Source organism: Balaenoptera acutorostrata, chromosome 14 (genome assembly GCF_949987535.1).
Source record: "Balaenoptera acutorostrata chromosome 14, mBalAcu1.1, whole genome shotgun sequence".
NCBI classification, from domain to species: Eukaryota; Metazoa; Chordata; class Mammalia; order Artiodactyla; family Balaenopteridae; genus Balaenoptera; species Balaenoptera acutorostrata.
Window position 1 is genome coordinate 59528224 of NC_080077.1, and position 26531 is coordinate 59554754.

A 26531-nucleotide genomic window follows, 5' to 3' on the forward strand; every position below is an offset into this window, starting at 1 on the left:
CCTGCCTCTGCGTGTAGGTCACCTGAGGGCGCCTGTTCTTTGCTCAGACAGGACGGGGTTAAAGGAGCAGTTGATTAGGGGGTTCTGGCTCACTCAGACCAGGGGGAGGGAGGGGTATGGAATGTGGGGCAAGCCTCTGGCGGGAGAGGCCAGCGTGACGTTGCAGCAGCCTGAGGCGCGCTGTGTGTTCTCCCAGGGAAGTTGTCCCTGGATCACGGGACCCTGGCAGTGGCGGGCTGCACAGGCTCCCAGGAGGGGAGGTGTGGGTGGTGACCTGTGCTTGCACACAGGCTTCTTGGTGGCTGCAGCAGCACCCTTAGCATCTCATGCCCGTCTCTGGTGTCCACGCCGATAGCCACAGCTCATGCCCATCTCTGGAGCTCGTTTAGGCGGTGCTCTGAATCCCCTCTCCTCATGCACCCCGAAACAACGGTCTCTTGCCTCTTAGGCGGGTCCAGACTTTTTCCCAGACTCCCTCCTGGCTAGCTGTGGCGCACTAGCCCCCTTCAGGCTGTGTTCACACAGCCAGCCCCAGTCCTCTCCCTGGGATCTGACCTCCGAAGCCCGAGCCTCAGCTCCCAGCCCCGACCCGCCCCGGCGGGTGAGCAGACAAGCCTCTCGGGCTGGTGAGTGCTGGTCGGCACCGATCCTCTGTGCAGGAACCTCTCCGCTTTGCTCTCCGCACCCCTGTTGCTGCGCTCTCCTCCGTGGCTCTGAAGCTTCCCCTCGCCACCCACCATCTCCGCCAGTGAAGGGCGTTCCTAGTGTGTGGAAACTTTTCCTCCTTCACAGCTCCTTCCCAGAGGTGCAGGTCCCATCCCTATTCTTTTGTCTCTCTTTTTTCTTTTTTCTTTTGCCCTACCCAGGTACGTGCGGAGTCTCTTGCCTTTTGGAAATCCTGAGGTCTTCTGCTAGCGTTCAGTAGGTGTTCTGTAGGAGTTGTTCCACAAGTAGATGTATTTTTGATGTATTTGTGGGGAGGAAGGTGATCTCCACTTCTTATACTCCTCTGCCATCTTGAAGGTCCCCTCCTAGATGTCTTTAATGAGTAATTTCAGTCGAGTCACAGGAGATAAAAGCCTTATGTGAGAGGACTCGAGAGAATGAGTTTTAAGAAAGCAGAGACAGCAAATACAGCTAATTCTTGCTTGGAGCTCGGGAGGGGAGATGATATGAAATCAATTTCTTTTTTTTTTTTTAAAGATTTTATAGCGTATTTATATGCTGATAGAAATGATCCTACAGAAAGGGAAAAAAATGATATAAGAAAGAGAAAAAATCCTTCTGAAAATGAAGGGGAAATAGGAATCACTACATAAGTGGAAGAATTGGCCTCTGGTAGAAGAAGAGACAATCCAGTGTAACAGGAGACTAGACAGTGTTAGGGCATAGGTGTCAGGAGGTTGGTAAGAGATGGTAAGATACTGAGGAAATTCGCTTGTTTTTGCTTTGATTTTTTTTATGATTATCAGCTGAAACTGAGGAGGTTGAGAAAGACCTATAAATGTGGGTGATGGCCATTAATAGACTGAGGTGGCTGTAGTGTGGGGGAATGAATATGGTATTTGCATTTAGGAAACAGGGGTTCAAATCTCACAATGGCCAGTTTAAGTCTTTGTATAAGTGGCAAGTCATTTCATCTCTCTAAACCTCAGTTTCCCCATTCATTAAAAGATGTGCAATCAGACCTGCTCTACTTATAATCACAGGATTAGTGTGAACAGCTAAGGTATAAGAAACGTATTGGAACATATCTTGATCTAGATAGATGTTTTGTTTTGTGTTACATTTTAGTTTGGGTTTATTATTTGTGTTTTACTTTTGTTTTACATTCAAAACTGCCTTACACTAAATAGCTTTACATTTCGTAGGGGTTCAGAACACTTAGTCACTGTCAGAAAGGCTGGCCTTATTGGACTTACTCAGAAACCTTTTATTTCATTATTAATATTTGGAGAGATAAAGAAGAGTACAGTCTGGGTTTCCTTATGATCTCTAAGAAAACTTTGCCCTCACCCCAGCATGTATCCTTTAGTGAGTTTTATTTTAGTATCGCTTTTTTTTTTCCCCCTAAAGAACATATGGTAACTTCATTTGAGAGATCTTGGTATTCTTTTTTTTTTTTTTTTAATTTTAGAATTTTTTTTTTATACAGCAGGTTCTTATTAGTTACCCATTTTATACATATTAGTGTATACATGTCAATCCCAATCTCCCAATTCATCCCACCACCACCCCCACCCCACCAGTTTCCCCCCTTGGTGTCCATACGTTTGTTCTCTACATCTGTGTCTCAGTTTCTGCTCTACAAACCAGTTCATCTGTACTGTTTTTCTAGGTTCCACATATATGCATTAATATACAACATTTGTTTTTCTCTTTCTGACTTACTTCACTCTGTATGACAGTCTCTAGATCCATCCACATCTCTACAAATGACCCAATTTCGTTCCTTTTTATGGCTGAGTAATATTCCATTGTATATATGTACCACATCTTCTTTATCCATTCATCTGTCGATGGGCATTTAGGTTGCTTCCATGACCTGGCTGTTGTAAATAGTGCTGCAATAAACATTGGGGTGCATGTGTCTTTTTGAATTATGGTTTTCTCTGGGTATATGGCCAGTAGTGGGATTGCTGGGTCATATGGTAATTCTATTTTTAGTTTTTTAAGGAACATCCATACTGTTCTCCATAGTGGCTGTTTCAATTTACATTCCCACCAACACTGCAAGAGGGTTCCCTTTTCTCCACACCCTCTCCAGCATTTGTTGTTTGTAGATTTTCTGATGATGCCCATTCTAACTGGTGTGAGGTGATACCTCATTGTAGTTTTGATTTGCATTTCTCTAATAATTAGTGATGCTGAGCAGCTCTTCATGTGCTTCTTGGCCATCTGTATGTCTTCTTTGGAGAAATGTCTATTTAGGTCTTCTGCCCATTTTTGGATTGGGTTGTTTGTTTTTATAATATTGAGCTGCATGAGCTGTTTATATATTTTGGAGATTAATCCTTTGTCCATTGATTCGTTTGCCAATATTTTCTCCCATTCTGAGGGTTGTCTTTTCGTCTTGTTTGTAGTTTCCTTTGCTTTGCAAAAGCTTTTAAGTTTCATTAGATCCCATTTGTTTACTTTTGTTTTTATTTCCATTACTCTAGGAGGTGGATCAAAAAAGATCTTGCTATGATTTATGTCAAAGTGTGTTCTTCCCATGTTTTCCTCTAAGAGTTTTATAGTGTCTGGTCATACATTTAGGTCTCTAATCCATTTTGAGTTTATTTTTGTGTATGGTGTTAGGGAGTGTTCTAATTTCATTCTTTTACATGTAGCTGTCCAGTTTTCCCAGCACCATTTATTGAAGGGACTGTCTTTTCTCTATCGTGTATCCTTGCCTCCTTTGTCATAGATTAGTTGACCATAGGTGTGTGGGTTTATCTCTGGGCTTTCTATCCTGTTCCATTGATGTATATTTCTGTTTTGGTGCCAGTACCATATTGTCTTGATTACTGTAGCTTTGTAGTATAGTCTGAAGTCACGGAGTCTGATTCCTCCAGCTCCGTTCTTTTCCCTCAAGACCGCTTTAGCTCTTTGGGGTCTTTTGTGTCTCCATACAAATTTTAAGATTTTTTGTTCTAGTTCTGTAAAAAAATGCCATTGGTAATTTGATAGGGATTGCATTGAATCTTTAGATTGCTTTTTGTAGTATACTCATTTTCACAAAATTGATTCTTCCAATCCAAGAACATGGTATATCTCTCCAGAGAGATCTTGGTATTCTTGATCACACTGTCATTTTTCTGAGTTTTCTCTCTTAGGTTGTTCTGCTCTTATTCCCTTATTGCCTCTGCCTTTCTCCCCAGGTTAATATTTTACTGGAGACCATGGTTCTAGGTTTTAGCATACCACGGGGGAGTGACAAAGTCTGTTAAAGTAATGATTCCCCACTGCCACATTATCCTACCTCCAAATAAAAAAGCACTACAACTCTTTAATGAGACATTACCCTGACTTCCAGCCCAATGTCTGTGCTCCTAAGAGTGCTCATCTATTTATAGTTGTTAAAAACCACTTAGTAATTAGAAGAAATCATAAAGTAATTATGATTTGTGATAGTGATTATGGCTGGGTGATTACTCCTTCACTAAGATGCTTTGCAAATAGATTAGCACTTCTTTGAATTAGGAACTTGGACTTGAAATCTATGAGGAAGCTATATTAGTAAGAAAAATGTTCTTTCTTTTGGGACTAAGTAGAAAGCTGTAAAACAGCCAGGAAGCCATTGGAACCTGCCTGACAGAAAAATCAGGCAAATCAAATTGGCCATTTTATTAGGCATATATTCATCTGGAAAAATTCTCTTCATTCAATTGCAGTTAAAGCGTTGGTCAATTTAATATAGTTCATTAGTAATGCCAGCTCTAAGTTGGGCTGTGGTATAATAGTTTCTCTTCCTGAACAATTAGGTAAACATTACATTGCTTAATATGAAGCTTGGGGGAGGGGGCCATATTTAAAATCTAGGTACTTGCTAAATATAGCTTTTCAAAAATTAGCATTTTTGATACACAAATAATGCATTGCTTCACTTTAATTTTTAACGGGTAAGTAAATGACCGTACCTTTTTTTCCCGCACTTCTCTAATCGCTTCCTTCCTCTACTTAAGTTTCTTCTTTGCATCCCTTACGAGTTACACTTTGTCTTGCTTGTCTGTCATTTTCTCTTATTTGGAAGCTTATCATCTGTTCTATACCTATATCACTATCCTACAGACATTCTTAAACACACATCTTCAACAGGCCAGCAAGTACTTATTTAGCACCTACTGTGTTAGGTGCAAGAGGACAAAGATAATTAAGATACGGTCCCTGCCTTCAAGGAGGGAAAAGGCCTATGTCTAAGAAGTAATTATAGTTTGATATTAACTATTTCAAAAGTGTAAGTTGTACCAGCATATCTAGAGTATGCTGAAGGTCTAGTTATTAAGAACATGGGCTTTAGAGTCACACAGACCTGACTCTGTCATTTTCTAGCTATGTGACCTTGGGTTAGTCACTTAATCTCTCCAAGCTCCATGCTCCTCTATAAAATAAAGGGGAAGATTAAATAAAAGAATGTGTGTAAAGCCTCAATACATTACCATATGATAATCATTCATCTCTGTTCTTACTAGTTTTTATTAATAGTAATATTTTAACGTTGATAAAAACTTCTAGTAGTTGATTTATTATAATTTATATAAATCATACCAACATAGGACAAATATCATTATCCTCTTCTATTGAAAAACACCTCATAACATAAATTCTGATTCCTTGGCATGCCATATGAGACTGTTCAGAGCCAGCTCCAGGATAGGCTAGAGTAAAAGCAGCCTCCCTCTTCCACTGCTCTTCCCCTTTTGCATCTCTGTGGAGCTCCTTCTGCTTCATAGGCCAGGAATGCCTCCTTTCCCACCTCAGCCAGGATTGTTTTCACACATTGGTCAAGACCTATCTAACTTAATCTCTGTGAAGCACTAACCAAATAAAAGGAAAACATCATAAAATCATTGGTTAAGGGGTAGTTTATTCAATGGATATTGTTGGGTAAATTCTATAACATTTTGGAAAAATATTCGTTAGAGTCTAATTTCATAGCATATACCAGAATAAAATTCGGTCAGATTAAGGATCAAAGCCAAGAAGAATGTTTAAATTTCAAGGGAGAGGGGAAGAAACAAAAAGCATAAAGGAATTGAAGAAATTATAAAAGGAAATGAATGAATTTGCCTACATAAAAATATAAAATATATGCATGTCTCTATATATAAAATTTTTAAAGCATTAATATTTGTCATTATTATTTTTAATTATATCAAAAGGGTAATATATTTTAATTTTTTAAATCAAAAAATTGAAAAAACAACCACTATGACTCCAATGATAAAATGAAAAGAAGGCATTGAATAACAACTTACAGAAAAACAAATTCATTTTTAACAAACATAAAAAATAAACCCTCAGACTTCTCAGTAATCAAGGAAATATTAACTGAAACAAAAAAATAGCAATCATTTTAGCCTGTTAAATTGTTGGAAATTCAAAAAGGATAATATCCATTGATGGTGCGTGTGCTGTGAGTTGCAACATTCCCAGACGCGGCTAAATAGAGTCTTTGTTGACCCAAACTTTCTAGAAAGAAATTCGACAATATCTATCAAAGTTTAAAAAAAAAAAGAAAGAAAGCTTTAAAAATTTTCTGCTCCATGGCATTGTAATTCCATTTCTAGGAATCTGTCCTGAGGAAACAAGTCAAGATATATGTACACAGATGTTCATCACAGCATTACTTATAATAGAAAAAAAAAACACTGGAAAACTTTTCTTACAAGACCAATATCTCTTTAAGAATAATTTATAATCACTTAAACTTAAGTTTTTGAAAGTGAATCAGTGGGGAAAGTGGTTTTTGTTTTGATATGTTTTCATATAGCCCTGTATGTGAATTCTACTATTGAGATATTTATAAAGCTTGCCTTGTTAGACAATAGAGGATAACTTACTAATTAACTGAATAGTTTCGAAAAGCTCGTTCAAGAAAAAGATCTAAATAGTGATTAATAATTCTTAGCAAACCATAGTCTTCCCACTGTGAGAAGGACTAAAATGAATACTCTTATGCCGAGCCGTATACATATGGCAGAAACCGAAAGGAATTTCCTCTCCAGAGATACATTAAAAGCTGAATATCTTTTGATTTCTCAACCCAAAGAAATGGATGTGCCCCAGTCTCATGTGTACATGTATTCTAAAAATTCGTGTTGTTACTACCAAATAAAATACATCGAGATGGTCTTTATTACAGTAGTATTATTCACACCATCTGCATTTAATTTTTACGTTCTCCTAAAAAAGAACTTCACTTATTTTACAATGTTTTCCAGCTGACAATCCAATAGAATTTAAGCATGTCTCAGAGGTTTGATTATGTCAGAAAGTTAGAACTTACCTTGCTTTAAAAACAAAAAAAAACACGAAACAAAAAAATCTGGAAGGTAAGAAGGATTTACAAATGTCATTCTCCTCAGATGTATAAATTCTACACATTCTTATGTTCTAGTCATTATTTTGTATGTAGTTCAGAAGGATAATACAGTCTGGCAGAAGCACTATAATCTGTTTTAAGGATTTTAAAGATCTCCACTGGCAGCAGAGAATTCTTCTATATACACTCGCTTCAGCTTACTAAAACATAGGTCCTCCATTCCATCTCTGTAGGTATTTTCTGTAATTTATTAAACAGTGTCAGCAAATTTGTAAGACAAATGCGAGACAGGTGTCATCTTCTACTGACAAATGAACAAATAAACTGTCTTGCAGAACCGGTGACTGAGCTGGCAATGTATTGCTCAGCTAGGCTGAGAGCACAGAAAGGGTTGTAACGTTGAACTACTTTTACTTTTTTTGTCAGTGAAGGAGGAAGAGAAGTGGGAAAGGAAAGAATCAGTAAGACATCGAAATAACCAGTGAATTGCAAGTAAAACCAGAGAAAAAGGAAAGGTGAATTAATTGTCACTTGGGACCCACACCAAAGTCATGTGGGTAATACCAGACTAGCTTAAAAGCAGCATGGGCTTTTTTCTTTTCTTTTTTTATTATAGAATGGAAATAAGCTATAATAATTATTTAAAATATTTTTGTTAATAAAATTTCTGAATATATGTCTTATATGGATTTCAGAATTCAAAGAACTTTAATGCTATAGAATACTCTTAGAACTGTGCTGAAAAAATTTTTCTTTGATCATTCAGAAGACCCATAAAGATCTTGCAGAGTCTTGAAGCTATCATTATAAACATCAATTATCATTACATTATGGGTATATTAAAATGCTAGAGGCCTCATTAAATAAAGAGCTGACAGAGTCCTGATAAACTGAATTTTGCTATTTACAGACCAAAAGCAATGGTTCTTTCAGTTTTAGAGCAGGCAAATGTCCACAGGTACCCACTACATCAGTGTGTCAGTACAATAAAGCCAAGTGAAATCAAAGGTTTCTCTGTGTAACACTTTGTCAGAAACTGATTTTACAGCCTTATTTTTCTTTTTGAAACAAGTAGTTGGTTGCTACATCTGAGAATCTGGAAAAGTGTATATGCCTAATGTATTCTCATATTGCACTCTAAAAGTTTAATTTTGAGTTAATCAGCCCCATATGAATACCGAACTTAAGACCTATACTTTCTAAACTCTGAACCTGTACTCTATTTTCCAACATTTCAAGCACCAAGGAAATGCAAACTAAATTGAGGAATTGGGTTAATTTAGCTTACAGTATGTGATTGCCTGTGATCGAGTAGGTAGGTAGGTAGGTAGCTATAAATACAGATATTCCTACAGGATGTTATGGGATTTGAATATGACTTTAGCCATAAGAATGCATGTTTGCTTTCTTTTGATTCACACAGAGCAGATGGATGCTTGACTGCCTGCTAATCCACAGCTGGAATGGTTTCAGCAGTTTCCACGTTGCCGGGTTAGAGTGGCTTTTCTAGTGGACTGAGAGGGCAGCAAAAGAGGGATATCATTATTCATCAGTATCCCAGTGGGAGCGCTGCCAGCAGAGATTAATTTTTTCTGTTATGCTTGTAAAACAAGCTCAGGTGGAGTCTCTAATCCTCAGGGCACGGGTGGCAGATCAAGGAAGATGCTACAAAGCTAGTTAATTTTCTGATTCTGGGAGAAACAGAAGCTCTGTTAGATGTATAAATACATGATTGCAAATTTAAGTAGCTCAAATCCAAATGGGATCTTCCCAGACATCTGGTACTGAAAATCTCTGTTTTTCTTTGTTGTCTTTAAATATAACTTCTTAGAAGTTTGCCCTGGAGCCAAAATATTGGAACTCTAAATATGAGGAAGTAATTACTTTCATGAGTTAATAACAAAATATTTAATTTTTACAAACGTGAACAAAAGCAAAATCTTTCTGCCTAAACAGACTCAAAGTTAGATGCCTAAAGTACCCACTTAAGTATATTACCAGAAAGTTATGACACTAGCTATCTGATTGGCAGGATTGGTTTTTTGTTTTTTTGGTTTTTTTAATGTATATCCCATCTATTTTTTAATGGTTTTATTTTTATTCTCTCTATGTATGATTTCTATGTGACACCTGTTCCCTGTATCTTATTATATGATCCATCAGTATGTTCATAGTTTTGAGCAATTAATATAGGCTACAAAATAAAGTTAGGTGACTTTTTTAAAAACAGAACTTATACATCCAGTAGCTATTGTCTTCTTAAGATTATTTATCTATAAAAGATATTTACTACATTTATTACAAAAAAAATATGTACTTCTTCCAGGCCCATGGCACGTTCTGTTGATTATATTGGGTACAAGTAGACATTCATAACGGTACTTTTTTGTTTGGATGCTTGCTTTTGTTTTGAGAAAATGACAGGCAGTTATTGGAAGCCTAGTCAGAAGACTAAATTTGATTGATGAAGTCAGAGAGTATAATTTTTGGTTGTAAAATTGGTTGTGACTACAAGATAATGTGTAGTTCCTAAAGTCATTCTGCCTGCAGTGCCAAAAAAGAAGTTTCAAAATGTTTTGAGTGACAAAAGCCTTATTGAAAGGAATTTATACCCTGTCAGGATATTTATTTTGCGTAGCATGACATACCTATGTTCTGGGATATTTATTTAAAATCAGTCCCTCCTGTGACTCTAGTCACACCTTACACACCTTTCTTTTGGTTAACTTTTGGATTTTTGTTAATAATGAGTCCCAATCTTGTTTTACCAAGACCATTTTGTAGTCCAAGAGGAGATATACATTTTAAAAAACACTAAGTAGAATGCAAAAACCAGTACTTCATGGAAGAGGGTCCTACAAAATGCAGGATTTGTGCGGGTCAGGAAGGCTTTCCAGTCATGAAGAAATAGCCAGAGGACATAACATGGAATGAGAGTTAAGCAAGTCTCAGAGGGACTAGAGAACTAACTGAGGAGTTAGGATGAAGCCCAGAGCCATTTGTTAATAATTTTTGAAGTAGTAATGACTGCTAATAAATTTAAGTAATTGTTCCCCCAACCTGTACCAAATAAGCCAGCTCTTGTTGTCAGCTACCTGTCCCACTCAGAAGAAAATATAATAATTTAAATACTATACCTAGCCTAAACAAGAAACTCAAAATCCCACAAATTTTTAGTTTCTTCATTTGTCCTTTTCAGACAGGCCTTGCGAATCATGTGATTAATTCTGTAGCGTCATTTGACTCTCTCCATAAGGAACATTGTTTCAAGAGAGAATAGAAATTGTTTGTTGAATCAGTCCTTAATTGTAAGCAGTACATTTTTGAATCCAAGCAGAAAATTGGAATACTTATCAAAATTTTTTGGAAATTTTAGGGATATCTACATTTTTCTTCCTAATCAATGCAGACTTTGCTTCTTGATGGAATAGTTCATATATACACTAATGTATGCAAGCTACCATTTCAGTAAGTATCCTCTGAGAATCTAGATTTTTGCATTTCAAATAAATCCGAAGTTCCCTTAGACTATTTAAATAGATTTTAGAAAAGGAACTTTCTACTTAGTGAATAAAAAACAATAAAATCTAATACATTTGGAGAAATACCCTAAGCTGTTTCTCCAGTACCAGTAGGAGCCATCCAGTCAGTATGGCTGACTTTCTATCACTCTAGGTGCTATGGTACAGGTGTCTCTTCTTCCAAACTCTGGACATCATCAATGAGTTTGTTGATTAGACATCTAGGAAGAAAAAAATTTTTTTTTTTTGAAACTTACAAGGCTGTATTTGTGCACTGACCTATTTCACAAGTTTTACTATTACTGTTACATGTGTTCTTTGTAGCTTTTAGTTTCTTGATATTGGTAAACTATCCTGAGGAGCAACCATTTATAAAAATTAAATTTTATATTTGTATTAATAATGATAATACTGTCTAGATAGAATTCTATGATGCATTTAATATATTCACCATATGTTCAAATATGCAGATCTACATACCCCGTTGTAGCTTGAAATTCAGATTTTTACCAGTGGTGTCATGTTCTCCCTCTTGGTAAACTGTGTTAAGACTTTCAGGCCATTGAAACAGAGATTTAGCGTAACATTTTTATACAAATATATAGAATTACTCACTTGATTGTGAACTGGGAGATTTGTACATAATCGTATTTTTATTAAAGCACAGAATTTATACGACATTCAAAATCTAATTAATTGGGAGCCTTGTTACACCATTGTACTAAGATGGAAAGAGTCAAAGAAGAGGCAGTACTAGAAAACTGAGGATACTAGTCTGTAGAAAAAGCCACTAAAATTTAATCTACTTAAAAGAAAGCCTAATATTTTATAGTAAGTGGGGAGAAGGAAGACCATTTAATTGAAGAAAACAAATTTTATCTTAAAAAATGAAACTAAAAGCTGTGGAGAAAAGTTCATTTTCTTTTATATTCAACAGAATTTGAACTTATATCTCAACTAACATATCTTTGCTAACTCTTAAAGGCTGAATCAAATTTATTTTGTTTGTGGTGATTTTTTGAGGCACACTTTCAAAATGACACAATTTTCGAAAGACACAATTTTTCTAACATAATTATATATCAGGGTATAATGCTTTTTACTTTGGGTTTAACTTTTAGCATACAATATTTTTTTTTTTAAGTTTTTGATGTGAACCTTTTTTTTAAGTCTTTACTGAATTGGTTACAATATTTCTTCTGTTTTATATTTTGGATTTTTGGCCGCGAGTCATGTGGGATCTTAGCTCCCCGACCAGGGATCAAACCCTCACCCCCTGAACTGGAACGTGAAGTCTTAACCACTGGACCGCCAGGGAAGTCTCCTAATATACAATCTTAAAGAAAACAATTTTTTCCAAAAATACACTTAAAGACATCATCAATTTTCCCAATTACCTATCTCAGTACTTTGATATTGAAATCATTTGCTTTTGAGCACTTATGGTATCATCATTCATATGTATTTTTCTTCTTCAGTTGTTAATCAGCCTAACTCTTCCTGATTCTCATTTGCCAATGGATTGCATGTTATTCAGACAGTTTCTCTAGCATCACTTTCATTGACTTAATGAAATAATGCATCTTTACCAAGATGTTTAGTTTTACTTTGCAGTCATTTTTTTAATTTGTTTTGCATTGTATTGTTGAATTGATTTTAGACAGAGACTGACAAAATTGTTGACTGATGGCTAGGGATAAATGATAATGTTCAATCAGGAAGAATGCTAAAATGACTAATTTTTAATTGGTTGAAATATTTAAGAATAGTTGGGGACTTCCCTAGCAGTCCAGTGGTTAAGAATCCACACTTGCACTACAGGGTGCACAGGTTCGATCCCTGGTCAGAGAACTAAGATCCTGCATGCCATGTGGTGTGACCAAAAAAAAAAAAAAAGAATAGTTATGACTCTTGCTTGCTTGCACAACTTTGTAGCAGACTTAAATAATGAATACTCAGATGACAAAAACCCCTACATAATAGAAAGAACATGACTTTGGAAATTTATACTTGAAAATGCCTGTATTAAAGAATATCTGAAATCAATAACCTAACCTAATTTAAGGAGCTGGAAAAGGAAGAACAAGCTAAAGGAAGCATAGAATAAAGATTAGCATTGAAATAAATGTAATAGAGAATATAAAATCAGTAGAGAAAGTCAATAAAACCAAAAGTTTGTTCTTTTAAAAGACCAACAAAAATGACAAATCTCTACCTAAACTCATCAAGAAAAATAGAACATTCAAGTCACTATAACCAGTAATGAAACAGAGGTCATTACTAGTGACTTCACAAAAGTAAAAAGGATTATAAGGGAATACTATAAACAACTATATGCCAAAAATTTGTATAATGTAGATGAAATGGACAAATTCCTAAAAAGACACAAGCTTCCAAAATTTACTCAAGAAGAAATAGAACATCTAAATTTGACCTATAACAAGAAAGAGATTGAATTAGTAACTTCAAAACTTCCCACTAAGAAAAGTCCAAGCTCAGATGACTTTATTGATGAATTCCACCAAACATTGTAAGAGTTAATATCAATTCTATATAAATTCTTTCAAAGATATGAGAGTACACCTCCCAACTCATTTTAGGAAGCCAGTGTTACCCTGACACCAAAACCAGACAAGGATATCACAAGAAGACTTCAGACTAATGTCCCTTGTGACTATAGATAAAAAATCCTCAACAAAATACTAGCAAACCAAATCCAGCAGCTGAGTAAAAAGATTATACACCATGACCAAATGGGATCTATTCCAGGAATACAAGATTGTTTTAACATCCAAAAGGCAATTAATGTAATTCACATTTTAATAGAAAGGGGAAAAAACCACATGATCATGTCAATAGACAGAGAAAAAAACATTTGACAAAATCTAACACCCTTTCACGATGAAAACACTCAACAAAAAGGAATAGAATTGAACTTCCTCAACCTGACAAAGGGCATCAACAAAAAATCCTCAGCTAACATCATGCTGAATGATGAAAAACTAGATGCTTTCTTCCTAAGATCAGGAACAAGATGAAGATGTCCATTCTCACCATTTTATTTAACATTGTATTGGAGACTTTAGCTAGGGCAATGAGAGAAGAAAAAGATATTAAAGGCATCCAAATTGGAAAAGAAGAAGTAAAACTATTTCCAATTCCAGAAGACATGATCTTGTATATAGAAAAGCCTTAAGGAATTCACCAAAATACTAATAGAGTTAATAAAAATGTTTAGCAAGATTTTAGGATACAAGATCAATATACAGAAATCAATTATATTGCTCTATGCTAGAAATGAACAATATGAAGTAAAATCAAGAAAACAATTTCATTTATAACAGCATCAAAAAGTAAAATATTTAGGATTAAATTTAACCAAGGAAGTGTAAGTCCTGTACACTGAAAACTATAAAACACTGTTGAAAGTAATTAAAGATCTAAATAAATGAAGAGGTATCCCATGTTCATGAATCAGAAGACTTAATGTTGTTAAGATGGCAATACTCTTCATATTCATCTACAGGTTCAACACAATTCCTATCAAAATCCCAGCTTTTTTCAGAAATTGAGAAGCTGATACTATAGTTCACATGGAAATGAAAGGCAAATAGCCAAACAATCTTGAAAAAGAAGAGCAAAGTTGGAAGACTCACACTTCTTGATTGAAAACTTACTACAAAGCTAGTCTGATCAAAATAGTATGGCAAAAGCGTAGTCATATAGATCAATGAGATAGAATCGAGAGTCCAGAAATAAACTGTTACAGTTATGGTCAGTTGATTTTCTACTAGGGTGCCAAGTCAATAAAATGGAGAAAGAATGGTCTTTTCAGCAAATGCTACTGAGATAACTAGATATATACATACAAAAGAATAAAATTGGATCCCTCCCTCACACCATACACAAAAACTAACTCTAGATTGATCATAGACCTAAATATAGTAGCTAAAACTATAATACTCTTAGAAGAAAACATAGGTGTAAATTTTCCTCACCTTCGGTTACGTAATGGCTTTTTAGATAAAACACCAAAAGTGCAAGTAACAAAAGAAAAAAAGTGGATAAATTGGACTTCATCAAAAAAGTTCCTGTGCTGCAAGTGTTACCAACAAGGAAGTGGAAAGTATTTCACTTTCACCAAATGGAAGAAAGTATTTGCCAATCATATAGCTGATAAAAGACTTGCATCCAGAATATATAAACAACTTTTAAATTTCAATAATAAAAAGATAAATGGCTCAATTAAAAAGGATCTGAGTAGACATTTCTCCAAAGCAGATACACAAATGGCTAAAAAGCACATACAAAGATGCTTAGTATCAGTAATTATTAGAAAAATGCAAATTAAAACCACAATGAGATACCACTTCATACTCACTAGGATGGTTATAATCAAAGAGACAGACAATAACAAATGTTGGCGAGGATATGGAGAAACTGGAACTCTCATACATTGCTGGTGGGAATGTAAAATGGTGCGGCCACTTTGGAAAAGAGTTTGGCTGTTCCTCAAAACGTTGAGCAGAATTACCATATGGTGTATCAGTTTCACTCCTAGGTATATACCCAAAGGGATTAAAACGTGTTCAGACAAAAACTTGTACACAAATGTTCATAGGAGCATTATTCATAGTAGCCAAAAAGTGGGAACAACACAAACTATGAATAAACAAAATGTGGTATATTCTTAAAATAGATAACAGTTGATTCTCACAAGCTGGCTCTAGTACTCCACTGGTTCTCCCCCTCATAACTTTTTTGTTGTATAATTTTCTCAGTAGGTCTCTTGATGTTGTTTCTTATAAACTTTAAAACAACTTTTTTAACTTAACAAGGTGTACTTCTAAACATGTATAGGTCACCCTTAGTCTGGGGAGAAGAAGAAACCTCTTTATTTGGTTTTAACATCCTCCTTGAATTACCATCTTATTTTCTTTCTCCCATTCGGTGCAAAATAAAAAATGAAATTTCAACTTTCCATTTCTTTTCAATCCATTTATTCATAGCTTCCTATAATATGGATTGCTATTATTCAAATTTTTCAAAGGCCCCAGTGCCCTCGTAATTATTCAGTGCTATTGTCTTTTCGTAGTGCTAATCCTCTTTGATCTTTTTATAGCATTTGACATGAGTTACTTCTTGATACTCTCTTCATCCTTAAAAATGCAGTTTCACATCTTATCCAGTTCTTTTTCTTACGATTTGACATTGGCTCCTCTTCCTGTGTCTAACTCTAGTTGTTCTCAATTTTTTTTTTTTTTTTTTTTTGCTTTCCCATGTATTCACTTTCTCAGGCCACACCACAATTACAGTTTTAAGTGTTACCTTTAAACGGGTGAATCTCATAGCATAGTCACCAGTCTCGACCTCTCTTATGAACTCCAGTTCCAACTTCTGCTTGTTCAGTGGACATTCCCATTTCATTGTCCCTCTGTGACCCAAACCAGAACGTCTCAATCTTGCTCTTCATTATTCCCAGAATTCCTCTCCTTGTTTTGTCTGTCAGTTGTATTTGCATTCTTTCATACCCCCAAGATGAATTCCTTCAAGTAATCCATGACTCCTACTTTTCTCCTCCCCAATTCCACGTATTAAACCAGTTACCAAGACAGTTCCTTCATAATTTTTTTGTTTCTCCCTTTTTTAAAGAACGTTCACTATTCAGCTCCTGTCTGGGTTCCCATCACCCCATTTCTAAACAATTGTGCTAACCAGTCTCCTAAATGATCTTCCTACTTTAGTTTCTCTCTCTCTCTAATCCACCCAACTCATCCCTGCCAATTTACAATGATGTTTTAAAACGTCATTTGTGGGCTTCCCTGGTGGCGCAGTGGTTGAGAATCTGCCTGCCAATGCAGGGGACACGGGTTCGAGCCCTGGTCTGGGAAGATCCCACATGCCATGGAGCAACTAAGCCCGTGCACCACAACTACTGAGCCTGCACCCTAGAGCCCATGAGCCACAACTACTGAGCCCACGTGCCACAACTACTGAAGCTCGCACGCCTAGAGCCCAGGCGCTGCAACAAGAGAAGCCACCGCAATGAGAAGCCCGCATACCACAACAAAGAGTAGCCCTGCTTGCTGCAACTAGAGAAAGCCCGTGCGCAGCAACGAAGACTCAACGCAGCCAAAAATAAAATAAATAAATTTATTTTTAAAAAAAGAAAAAAACATCATTTGCATCATTTCTCCCCTCAAAAATCTAAAATTATGCATATAATACAGCATTACTTCCTTAACCTGGGTATCAAGGCTCTCCACAACCATCCTTTTTTACCTGAACCTTCTCTCACCTTTAAACATGCTATATATATATGCTCAACTTCACACCTTTGCCTATGATTCCCACCTGGACAATGTATCTAACATTCATCCATGCATCTTGGCTCAGCTCCCTCTTAAAATATTCCCTTATTCGGATGCAGTGGTTGCTACTTTTTCTAAATTCATGACACCAGTGTCTGTTTCATTCATTCATCAATCACTCCTGTATTATCTTGTGATATTTCTTGTATATTGGCCTATTTTGATATTTCACTTTTAGATTTATTTTACTTTTTGTATATGTATATCTTAACTCCTGGAAGAAAGATACTCAGTGGATAATAAGTAGATTAGAAGTGTTTTAATGTTTCCACTTTGGTTTTTATCTTTTAGTTTTTTGCTTGTTTTTTATTTGATATTATCTCATAGCCTATAGAAATGCAAATTATAAAGAAAGTCACCCTAATAAAAATATGAAGTTTTAAAGACAAGCAAGGTGGTTACAAAAAAAACAAAACTTTGTTTAGCTTTTAAAGATAGATTGCAAAGTGTGACATTTAACCACACATAATTATTATGTATTACTGTTAATCTCAGTTATTGCCTTTTAGGATTCAAACCTGATAGCCTTAAGAGGAAAATATCTAAACATTGTTAAGCTGTAAGGCATTTTTATTATATCCTTGAAAACTGAGGAATTTTTTTTTAAGTTTCATCAAAGAACAATTTTTTAAGGACTTAGCTATAAATCCTGGGAAATAGAAGTTTCTGATGGAATTCTTACCACTGAAATTATTTTAACCACAACAGACCTGCTGGTACTCACTATTGTAAGATCCCTTAAAATCCAGCTGTCAACCAGGTGGTCATTCTTACACTGGAAAGAGTAAGGTATTATTTCTTGTGCATATTTATTTTTGGCAAATGATTCTGTGCTTGCCCTAACTGGTTGAAGGCCAAACATATGTCCATAAGTTTAAGACATTGATACAAATCAGACACATATTCTCATATAAGCCCTGACAGGAAACACACATAGATCTATGAGTAATTATAATTACATCTGTCAGTGTTTTCATGTTTGCCATCTGCATATAATAAAATTATTTTGATATTTCATTTTAGTGAAGCAAATTGTATGCATATTGGACAAATATTTTATTGCTTAACTAGATCTTAGTTTTATCATTTTCCAATAAATGTTTTATAACCAAGGGCTCTTTTTTTACTTTTTTTTTTTAACTTGTAATCTTATTAAGTTCATTCCTAGTATACCTTTCACTGCATTTTGAGGTTATTGTAAGTTCCATGTAAGTCTAGTTTATAGCAGTCTTTTATTTTAGAGATATACTTTATTCATATGATTTATTTACTTTGAATAGATAATTTGAATAAAAGTAAGAATCATAAGTGCTAGAAACCATACTAATTATATACATAGATTTGATTTTAAAAACAAGTTATGTCAGTTTTTTCATAGATTAATGATTGAATAAAAGGTAATCTGAAATAATAAAGATAAAAATATGAGGCATATTTTTTTATCCCTTAATATATCTGGACCTGGCTTGGTAAATGCCAGATTATTTTTCAAATATTATTATAAAATATATAATATACAATTAATTTAATACTTCAGAGAGGCACAGAAATTAAACAGGGTTCCTATCAGGGAAATTTACTGAAATGCTTTTTCTACAGCTTCAGTGGCCAAAAGACAGCACTGGAATGTGAGAAAATAATTTTGGTTTGTTTTAACGCCTCAGAATGTTACAAATTAATCAAGTGCTACTTAAAGTCTAGAACTCATTAACTTTATAAGTTTTGCTTTTCCCATGACAGAGATTAAGTTATAGCATAAAGCTTCTTTAGTCCCTCACTTGATCAGGTTACCATCCCCACTGTTCAAGTGCCCTCTTACCAGCTACTTAGTGAGTTCAGCGTAGGCAGTGCTGAGTCCAGCGACATAAAAGTACTAGTTTACTGTTATGTAATGCTTACACGAAACCACACATGAATCCATTCTGGCTGTTTCTTACCTCAGTAATTTGCTTAGGTAAAGCAGACTCATATAGTTACTGCACCTAGAATAAACACACACACATACACAGTCAAACAGAATTCACTTGTTTACACACGCTCACTAAAGAGAAAAAGCAAAGTAGATTTTAAGTATTTGATAAGCTTCTTATTAACGAATCTGAAAAGTAAGCTGTACAATCAGTGGATTTAAGGGCCACAAGGACATGTAAGAGTTACATATTGAATAATGCTACGAGAGTCCTCACTAAACCCAAGTGCCAGCTAATCACTAAAAGACATACCTCAGCAGTGTAGATTTGCCAGATTGTCCTTCAGAGAACAAGCAAATAAGTTAGTGATACAGTGGTGTGAACAAACCATTACGTAAGGGTGTGTATCCTCAGTAAACTAAAATCAGTGTGAATATACAAGCAAAATGTAGTGGCATACATACATATGTTTGCGGGGTTTTTTTAATTTTTTACTTTATGTGGAGTAGCTGAGTTTATGGCATTTGTAGAACAGATTGAGGTTTGTGATGAAAAGGGAAACAAAAGGAAAACTATTGAGTGAACAGCAGGACCCATTTGATGTGATTATGAAAGATGTTTCTTTATTCTGATTTCTCTTTTGCAATCTGAAGACAGTAGCAGGGGTTGCAAGCAGAGTTTATCATAGGTTGTCAATCACTGTCATTCAGCATTTGCAGGGAAAATGTCTTTATTCAAGGACAGCTGAGCAAATCAGAGACATAGATTTGCAGTTAGTAGCCTGTCCAGCCAACACTAAATAAACAAGGACAGGGTAGACAAACCAGCCTCTCACATAAAAATATAATGGACTCCACTGACCTCGCTGCCCTCCATTCAGCTTCAATCCCAGTTGCATAAAAGCTTCACTGCCCACTTTCAATTTCCTTTAATTACCTACATGATGTAGATAAGAAAATGAACCTCACTTATAGTCTCAGTGATCACACACAGGAAATTAACTAGACAAGTTGTTTAAAATGAGAGGAGTAATTTGGAGGTAAATCGAGTGTCCTACTGAGGAAGAAGTAGCTAGAAAGGGTTTTTGTTTGCTTGTTTGTTTTTAAGCAGGGATTTTATTATTTTACTAGCTCTCTCCGCTGATCCTGGGTTTGCGGCTTTCCTAATCAATCTAAGTAAAAAATCTCCATTGCAAGTATTCTGAAACACCCAGAATAAAATACCTTGAAGGAGGTAAGAGCTAAGTAAAGTAGTGAAGCAAACACACCACATTCGAAAGAGCTTAGAAAAATTGTGAACTGGAATCCCAGGAATAAATGATCATGGTTTTCACAGGAGGGTCTGGCGGAGTAGTTGAGGGTTAAATAGCACTGAAGTGTCTTCAGTGAGTCTTCATTTTAAATTGCTTCCCGAGTCCGTAATCAAACCACGAAAAATTAAATTGAAAATGCTGATAATATTTTCATGTATTCTAATTGATCTAAAAATCAATATTTTCTGTTTCATTCTTGTGGTTCACAGCACTTAAATTTTAATTAGAAAACACTGTAGGGTTTCAGGGTACTATAACTGTACATAATACTTTGTCTTCAGAAAAGTTGGAGCAAGTGTCTAATATAAATGATTCTTCCTCGTCCCTGTCTCTTCATACTATTTTGAGTTAGGTCACTGAAGAACACTGAGAAGAGCATCTTTTCTCATCACACACTGATGTGCTTTTGTGAACATTTAATTAATATGAATTTAAAAGAAACCTAATTGGAGATTGGAAACTAAAGCCTGCAGTATCAAACCTATAGTTCAAGAGGATATAATTTCTCAATATTTTATCTTTAATTTGGCTTTCTCTTGTATTGAGAATATTGTCTTTCAAAGAACGAATATTTTCTGTAACACAGTTACATAAAAATTGTATGATTATTTGGATAAAATGTATGTGCCACTACTAGTAAAGCATTGGTAAAAAGTAATAGTAATCTTGTTTCTTTGAATAATATTTAAGAATCATGATATTTTTACAAGTGAGTTAATGAAATGTCATTTTAGATAGGGAAGTATTTTTACATAATTGTAAACAAAGGTTTACAACTGAAAACTGTAGAACAAAACTCAAGTAATTGAATCTTAAGCCTCAGTTAACATTCTGAATGTGATCAGATGTGGGGATGATTATTATAGTAATAATGCCTGACATTATACCAAGTCTTACAGCTTTCAAGTGTTTCATAAACACTATCACATTGAATCCTCACACCAAATCCCAATTTAAGACAAGGAATTTGGGACTTAGGGAAGTTCAGTTAGTCTCAGAAGATCACATAGCTTGTAAATGGCAGAGCTGCAAACCAACCTGTTGTATCAGTTCCCAGACCCAGTGTTCTCTCTACCACCTCACACCATGCATACCACCCTCGTGATCTGTAACGTCTCTAAGGGGATGAATTACTTACTACATTCTTTGGATTCCCCTTTAATTCAAACACTGGAAACAGAAAAGGAGGGATCCTCAAAGGAAGTAATAGCTTTTGATGAGACCTCATTTAATTATGGATAATTTTTAACGACAGAAACTATTATTGATTTGATATTTTATAAACATAAATCTAATGTCAACTCTTTGAAGATCTCAAAAACATTGCCTGGGTCAAATTTAATAACGAAAAAGACATTACTTCTCAGGAGAATATATTAAATAATAAAATCTACGTAAGCATTCTAAAGAGTGTTTTCCTATAATAAGATTCCGTGTCCCTCTTTTCCACCTCAAGTTTAAACCTTATCCTATCACTTTTCCCTTTTTTAGGTAAAAAAAATACGTTTTACTGTCTTTCAACTCAGTTGAAACCTCCCCAAAGATACCTTCCCTGACCCACTGTTATTATTTGTACTCCTCCTTCCTTATACTTATCCACTTGTTTACATTTATTCATGGTCAATTTTGATTGAGATCTGGCTCCCCCACTTGACTGTAAGGCTTCATGAGAGTAGGGGATCGATCGTTTGTTTTTGTGCATCACTGTACCCAGCAGTAGTATATGCTGAATAAATATTTGGTAAACAAGTGACTCAGCACACCAAGACCTTGTCCATTGTGGTTATTAAAATGCTTTTCATTATTATTATTAAAGTGTATAGATTTTGCCAAGAAATTAAGGAACCCTTAGCTTAATTAATAAAGGAACCCTTTGATTGCTTTTAGGCACCAAGAAAAGGCATCACTAAATTAAGCTTTTCACTAAGATCACTGACTTTGGGTAATCTACATTAAAGATCTGATTGCTCCCCTAATCAACCTAGAAGGATCTCTCTACTGCAGAGCATTTTTCTGACCTAAAATGTACTCAGCTCTTAGCAGACTCATCTGATACTGATACTGCTGGCAGTGAGCAGATTCACAATCCTGGTGAAGCAGGGGATAAAAGCAATAAATCAGGGGTAATTCAAGCAGAATTGGCATGGTTTGGAGAACAGTGGAGTCACATCTTAGATGGATTTTAGATTCTAAAGCAAGCAAATACAATAAAAATCGCTAATGATAAAATTTACCTGAAAATAACCCCAAAAGTAGAATAAGCGTAATTTTGAGTAGTCAGTCTTGTTCAAATACACTGGTTCTCAGTGAGTTCAACACTACTAGTTTTCCCTCTAGTGTTGGAGCAGATCATTGTTTCTTTAGTTTAGCACCAAATGAAGTAGTTGGCTTGCATTTAGAAGTCATAAGTCATACTTTATGAAAAAACGTGCATCTTTGGATACTAGAATCATACGTCACAGAAGAATGTTCACACTTTCAGAGGTATTTGGGAACTAAGACTGGGAAATACCTAGTTTATATTCTTGCCTCCCAATCAGTCAATCAATATCTAATCAATCTCTCTCTCTCTCTCTCTCTCTCTCTCTCTCTCTCTCTCTCTCTCTCTCACTCAAACACACACACACACACACACACACACAAACACACACACACACAGTGTGGGGAAGAGGGGTGTGTAAGGTATATAATCAGATTTGAACAGGATTGTACAGAGGGAAGTGGATTACTTAGATAACACTATTAATTAGTGCTTTCAGCCAAATTCTTACTTTCCATATAATTTGATTTTAATTTAACTTTTCATATAATTTGTAAGTCTAAACCTATTTCCTACATAGCTAAAACCTGGAGGACCAATACAGTTTACAGTATTAAAATAACTATTCGATTTTCTTCTGGAAAAAGATCAGAGGAAGTTGTATTTTTGAACAGTAGAAAGAAATCTAAATATGAATAAATTTTAAACTGTGAAACAGATTTAAAGCTGATTTCTTCTCCCTCCGCCTCCACCCAACTATCTGGATTGTGGTCCTCTCGTTAAGTGTATTTTGCACGCTTAACAGAAAGCTCCTGCTCACTGAGTGTTCCCAACCTCTCTTCTATTAATAGCATCATCATTCTCCTCACCCCCGAGGCTTAAACCTTAGACCCCTCCTTATCTGTTTTTATGGATCTGCTCGTACTATTTTCTGTGCCTGGAATGCAAGGAATCTTTCTCCCTCTCTCCTGTTCTACAAACTGTTCTAAGTCTAGAACAAACAGTATCTCTTTTAGGAAACTTTCCAACACATCCAATTCACTTCAGTGCGCTTCTCTGAATAACAGTATTTTATTCTGCACTTAGAATAATTATTTATATAAATTGTTTTCTGTGATATCATTTTAATTTCCTTTAAATAAAAGGTCATGTTTTAGATTTCTGAACCATCTTTTTCCTTATCTGCTGTTACATTTTTCTTAAGCCATTTGGCAAGGCTAGGATGGACAGGTGTTGATGGGGTTTTGGATGGAGCCCAGATATTAGGTTGAGCTGTGTTAGTTGTCGGGTGACAATGCTTCAGTCCTGAAATTCACCTGAAATCAAAAATAATAGCACTGCCATATATAACTGGTCCCTCTTTAGCAGATGACTTCAGAGAGAGCAGGAAAGAACATAAATGGCATATGGAAAGAAAACCAAAATGACACATAGGGGCAAAACATTATTAACTGCTAATGTGTCAGCATATACTTCTTACATAAAACAGCACAAAGTGGTAAAGACAGTGTTCAAAATAGTGTAAAGTGCTGTGATATTTTTGACTATTGCAAAACAAAGACGAGACAATTCATGAATGAGAGAAAATGTAATGATTGTTTTAATATTCCTATTAAATATGTTTAACTGAATATTATAAAATTTTGTTTATTTATTCAGTTCAGTTAAACAGAATGTTCCAAATATTCACTTAGGATATTTTTTCAGATGTTACATCAGTTGAAATTGTTTTTAGACAACATTTTTCAGTCTCTTGGACTTACCATTTTCCCTCCCATTATAGGGCCTTTGCATATACTACACACCGTTCCTAAAACACTCTTCACGTCTCTGTTCATCTAGTTACCAGCTGCTCATCCTCTGTACCATAGCATATCTGCCTTTTCCTTCAGGAAATTTTTATGACCTTCCTAACTTGGTCAGATTTCTTTGCTAAACTCTCATGCTTTTATGTATTTCTTCTTCATAGAATTTGTCACCATATCAAATTCACATTTATTTATGTGACTGAATAATGTCTGTCTCCCTCATACGGTGGATATTTCTTACTGTTTCCTATTTGTTGCCCTTGTTCTGTGTTCCTGTTTTTGTCTTCTACTTTCTCTGTCTTTTGTGGTCTTAATTGAGCTGTTTATGATTCCATTTTCTCCTTTCTTAGCATATCAGCTATACTTCTTTTTTTGCTTTTCTTAGTGGTTGCCCTAGAATTTACAATGTACATTTACAAGTAATCAAATTCCACTTTCAAATAATACTATACTATCTAATGGGTAAGGAATCTTATAATAATAAAATAATCATAATTCCTTCCTTCCATCTCTTTTATCATTGCTGTCATTCATATCACTTATATATAAGACAAGTCATATACATAAGCATATAACATATACATAAGCATACATAATTGTTCAAAAATATTATTTTGAACAAAGTGTTGTCTGTTAGATCAATTAACAATTAAAAAAAATAAAAGTTTTTATTTTACCTTCACTTATTCTTTCTTCAGGGTTCTTCCTTTCTTTATATAGATCCAAATTTCTGACCTATATTATTTTCCTTCTCTCCAAAGAACTTCTTATATTTCTTGCAAGGCAGGTCTACTGGTCTGCTGGCAACAAATTAACTCAATTTTTATTTGTCTGAGAAAGTTGTATTTCTCTTTCACTTTTGAAGGATAATTTCACAGGATATAGAATTCTAGGTTGGTGGGGTTTTTTCCTCAACACTTTAAACATTTCACGCCACTCTCCTTTTGCTTGCATGGTTTCTGAAGAGAGTAATTCAGAAGGAATACTTACCTTTGTTCCTGTACAGGTAAGGTGTTTTTTTTTTTTCCCCTCTGGGTTCTTTCAGGGATTCTTCTTTGATTTTTAGTAGTTTGAAGATAATATGCTTAGGTGTAACTTTTTTTTTTTTTTTTTTTTTTGCTGTTTATTCTGTTCAGTGCTCTCTGAGCTTCCTGGATCTGTGGTTTGGTGTCTGACGTTAATTGGAGAGGAGGGGAATTCTCAATCATTATTGTTTCAAATATTTCTTCTCTTACTTTCTCTCTACTCCTTCTGGTATTCCCATCATACATATGTTACATCTTTTGTCATTGTCCCACAGTCCTTGGATATTCTCTTGTGTTTTTTTCAGTCTTTGTTCTCTTTGCTTTTCAGTTTTCAGAGATTTCATTGATATATCCTCTAGCTCAGAAATTCTTTCCTCAACCATGTCCAGTCTACCGATAAGCTCACCAAAGGCATTCTTCATTTCTGTTAGTGTTTTTGTCTTCACCATTTCCTTTTGATTCTTTTTTAAGATTTCCATCTGTCTGCTTCCATTGTTCATCTGTTCTTACATGCTGTCTATTTTATCTGTCAGAGCCGTTAGCATATAAATCATAGTTTTAAATTCCTGATCTGATAATTCTAACATCCCTGCCATGTCTGGTTCTGATGATAGCTCTATTTCTTCAAATTGTGTTTTTAGCCTTTTGGTATACCTTGTAATTTTCTTGATAGCTGGACATAATGTACTGGGTAAAAAGAACTGCTGTAAATAGGCTTTTAGTAATGTGGTGAGGTGGGGCATGGCGGTGTAGGGGAAATATTATCTGGTCCAATGATTAGGTCCCAAGTCTTCAGTGAGTCTGTGCCTCTGCGCTGTGAACTTCACAGCCATTTCTACCCTCACCCCTTAGGTGAGACAGGATGGCTAGAGTGAGCTGGAGTGGGGTATTTCCCTTCTCCCACACGCAGAGCTTGAGCTGGTTACAGTGGGTACTTCCATTCTCCAGGTCAGTTAGGTTCTCGTAATATATCCCAGCAGGGTTAGGCTCCAGTTAACTAGTTTCTCCTGAGAGCAGGCCTTGTTAAGAAGGACAGTGCTCTAGCGTATTTCAGGATGGTTCTTTTCCCCTCCCCTTGCTAGAAGCCCAAGGTGATTTTTCTCTGATATTTACTGTGGGAGTCTGGTCGAGCTCCTAAAGGTAAATCTCACAGTATGGTGGGGGCCCCCTATGACTGGGTCCCCCTGGAGTTTTTAGCTCTCGGAGTTGTCTGCACTGAACCTCCCACAATTCATCAGTTACAGGTCAGGTTTTCTTACCTCGACACTGATTCCCGAGGCATTTTCTGCTTGTGAGC

The 26531-nt window shown here is 35.5% G+C and overlaps 1 protein-coding gene across 2 annotated transcripts in view; it reads left to right on the forward strand.

The window, feature by feature from the left end:
* ASCC3 (activating signal cointegrator 1 complex subunit 3) overlaps positions 1 to 26531 on the forward strand; it is a 344670-nt gene that overhangs the window by 286339 nt on the left and 31800 nt on the right. The gene's annotated exons all lie outside the window — the stretch shown is intronic.